Source organism: Ostrea edulis, chromosome 5 (assembly GCF_947568905.1).
Source record: "Ostrea edulis chromosome 5, xbOstEdul1.1, whole genome shotgun sequence".
Classification (NCBI taxonomy): Eukaryota; Metazoa; Mollusca; class Bivalvia; order Ostreida; family Ostreidae; genus Ostrea; species Ostrea edulis.
In genome coordinates, this window is record NC_079168.1 from 14,311,666 (window position 1) to 14,316,123 (window position 4,458).

Consider the following 4,458-nt stretch of genomic DNA (forward strand, 5'->3'; position numbering starts at 1 on the left):
GCTGTCTCTTGATGACTTTCTTATTATAATGACAGTGTCCATAGTTCAATCGAACATTGCCCGAGGTTGTAGCATCACACAAGTCTATCAGGACAAATTAACAATTATCATCATCTTTCCCCCCTGATTATTTAAACATATTTAGTCAGGATTTTTTTACATGTGTGCGCATCAAATCAATTATTGCTCTTATCAATTGAATTGATGGGAGCAATAATTGATTTGATGCGCGCATCAATCCAGTTATTGCTCTCGTCATTTCATTTGGTGTACAGGGTGAACAAAACAATATAGCCTATATATATATTTAATGTTTTTGTTTAGTAGCCAGAGTTTCCCCATTTATCTTCTTTCGCTTTATTTCTATCTTCTGCATATATGAAAATTTATCATTAGTGTGAAAGTGAGTGTTTGTGTAAATAGTATTGAGTCCCCATACCCGCTGGTCAGGTTGGGATGGAGGAGCACATGTAAAAAATCCTGGCTAAATGTGTTTAATCGACAACAAAAAATGCGCGCATCAATGATGGGGAAAATTGAATTTGGAGCTCGGTCTAAATGATTCCACGATCAATATATCTTTAATTATTTACAACGCTTTTATATATGGAATCGATGCGTGTATCAATTCTTTTAATAAAATAATTATAGTGATCATCAATTCAGACGAATAATTTATACTATCAATAATTCAATTAATGCGCGCATTAATTCAGAATTGAAGATATCGTTCATTATTTTAAGAGATCTTTAATTGAATTGTTGAGCGCATGGAATGAATTGATATCTTCAAATAATTGACGATATCTTCAATTATTTGAGTTTGTGTTTTGCCGCTCAGTATGGATCTTGTACTGTATCTGTGCGTCTTTCTTGAGTATGTATACAATGTCCAGATGTAGTACTGAACCAATTTTAACCAACTGTCCATGAAGTATTCCCAGGTTAATCACCGGTACCTTAGAATAAGATATATGTGGAGCACCAAATTAACATAAACTCAAATAATTGAAGATAACTTGAAAAGGGGAAGATCGCGAACAGTGATCAATCTCATAACTATTATAAACAATACAAAATGAAGAATATAGGGCAAACACGGACCACGTGACATACCAGTGGGATCATGTGAGTGGTTGACGTCTCTCCCGAAGTTTCGGTAGAGGTCAGAGTTTACTAATACTTATAGTCAAGTCGCTCATTTCATGGTGTCAGAAATTTTCTTGATTTGGACAACAAATGCTTAAGAAGACTTGGAAAACACGACTATTAAGCACAAGGGCAAACGTGCAAAAATACTACGTCAACGAACGGGCAACACAGTACTAGAATACCTATTAACAATCCATAATAATATTTTCACTCTTGGTTTTTACCATGTGTTAGATTTCAACACAGAGATATGTTTTATCTGATCCAAGGTGACCCGAATCTGATCATAGAGCTCTATCGAGTGAGTGTTGTTTGGAGAAGAAATGTTTGTAATGGAACTCTCGTACCTCTCTACCTTAGAAATCAACTTTTACGGCACTTTGTGTTGGTACTGCTCACATTTACTACTAAATGTAAGGTATTTACAGAATTAACGGATATTTATCACACACAGCATGGAGTATTGAAATTAATGGCATTTAGTGTGGCAGTTCAGATAGTCCGCAAACAAGACAGTGCGTGACGCGTACACATACATACACGTACTTGCTATGGTTAAAAACAAATATTTAGATGTATTTTAGTTTTAAATTAGCATGACATTTTGAATAATTATGCAAGCAGGTTTACATACTAGTATATATATATATATGACAGGCTTTTATCATAACAGATAGATTATGTGTCAGTATGTGGTGCAGGAAGGAACTGACGTGATGTAGTACGTTGGAATCCAACGCAACACAGAATAAATCTTCTATGATTGTGTACTCGTGTTTCGGGTCTCTGTTGGACTGGAAATAATGTAAAGTAGCATTAGATAGGGCCAACTTAGCAGCTCATGTAATGATTGGTTTGTTTTTTAAAACTTCAGTATCATTTCCATTAGCATTAGATAGGGTGCAATTTCAAAAGGTTTCCTAAGTTGTAATTCTCCCTCGACAAGAAAACTACACTTTCTCATCTGTATTTTTATGTTTAGGGAAAGAAATTCAGCTCTCCAATAATTGACGTTTTATTTCTGAATTATTGGTATGCGATGTCATGTGACTGATGGAGTGATGGCCAGCATCTGTGTATAGATCTATACACATAATCCAGAAATAAGTATAGAAAATCTACACGAGTAGTAATATAATAAATATATCATCGATTGAGTTTCATCGACTATAGTTCCTTCAAATATTCGGGAATATATTTTCTGAATAGTATAGGATATACTCCTGAAGAATTGAAGAAATTAGTCGACTAGATAAGTGTGTATCTGTTGTTATAAGACTCTTCCAATCCTCTTCTGGTATAACAGAACCATGGTAAAACACAATTAAGACAGGTCATCAAAATAATCGATTACCGTATCTGCCTCACGCGGAAACCGAACTAATTCACGTTAGCATCTGATGTCAATATATATCAGATACTAGACTTTAGTTTATTGGAGCCATTCAAGTGTTTCTTGAAAAATATACGTACCGTGATTGTCAAATACCTATCTCTAACTGCCTATCACGGGCACTTGCCTCATTTCGTAAGCTATACTATACTATGCAAAGTTTATGAAACAAGCATATATACAATTGACAACCGAATATTCTGTAAGATTTATATGATGCCGACAAATTATTGCAAACTGTGGTGTAACTTTCATGCAAATATCACATATTATGCAATATCAATATACAATCCGCGAGTCGTAAATTGTGCTTAAAATGTTTTCTTCTTCTTGATTGCATAACTTCTCTTCACAAAGCCATCAAGAACCACATAAACATCCAAAATAAACTGATCTGGTAAAGAAAATCGTCAATGATGTCTAGTTAATAAGTCTATGAGAATTTTCATGACCCGTGGATACAAAGATTACCCTGAAACTATGAGCATCTACATCATTCCTCCTAATTAAAAATAAACCTGCCACCAAATTCAATTTCTCATCTACTAAAACTTATTGCAGAAAACAAAAGGCCTGTGGGCGTTGTCACTCACCGGAGTATTACGCTACAACTACGCAATATTTGTATTGAGCCACACACTTCAAGTATAATGATTTACTGCGATGATTTTATGAACGGACATTTTTAGCCATACTCCCAAGAGTTACGACCCAAACTCCATAAGCTGAATTTCAATTTTGAAAATAAAAATCACCATTTGACATTTATCCTAAATTGAGCGTATTTGCAATACGACCACTTACAATTAAAATTGATTAAATATAGAAGACAAAATTTGTGAAATACAATTTCAAGGTAAAGTAATGAATGTCTGGTATAAAACATAATCATAATATGGCTAATGTTGGGCATTACTAGATCTAGATGGTATTATTCTCCCTATGGAACAGTCACATAATCGTGACTCACTCTGTTCAATTGTATAAAAATGCAGTGCGAGTATAACGGAAATAGGAAATTGGCTATTCCCCGAATTATAAATTCTATAACTGTTCTATTACACCGAAACAATTTAATTAAAGCGATGTTATAGCCCATATCATCATGATTATATTTGTGCCTGCCAAAAAACAAATAATGTTATCTTCCATATCTGAAAATAAATATATCATATATACGTAATGCATGTTAAAGCACAAAATTTACCATAGGTACTGTTTAATTGCTTAAATCAACCATAAGATTGGAAATGATTCATCAACCTCATTACCCCCCCCCCCCCCCCTCTCCAGTGCAAGTTGATGAACGTTATAACTTTGGAAATTTATTGTCGCATCCACCATTATCAGCCAAAAGTGGCGTAGTATTATGCGCAGTGCACTCTCTGAGTGAGGTCATAGTATACACAAATTAGCTCTTTCATTTTTTGTCCAGAAAGCAAAAAGTATTTTAGCAATGGAATACACGGTTCATTCATTAAGAAAAAATGTGTGAGCTTTATGTTGAAATGTGAAACTTGGAGATTATGATTAATTTTATCATGTGTAGGCCAAGAATCTATTTTAACAAAAACAACGTTTATTATCTTAAATTTACCAAACTTCCCTTCCGCCAACATCCAACTTTCTAGTTGTTTTAAATAACAGTATGTCACAGAACTCACAAGTCTGCTTATCATGATTTTGATTGGTTAAAAATATTAACGAGGGCGTAGTCCCAGGGAATAGCACTGATATTAAAGGGAGTAGTTCTCAGGGGAATAGTGCATTTTCAAGGATTGAAATAGACAGTTTTTCTGAAAATGCTTTACGCTGGAACATTTTTCATGAAGTGCACCATCTACATATTTTTATTATCTCTCAATCTTCTTTGTTATGACATACAAAGGGCTGATAAATAAAGAACATCAACA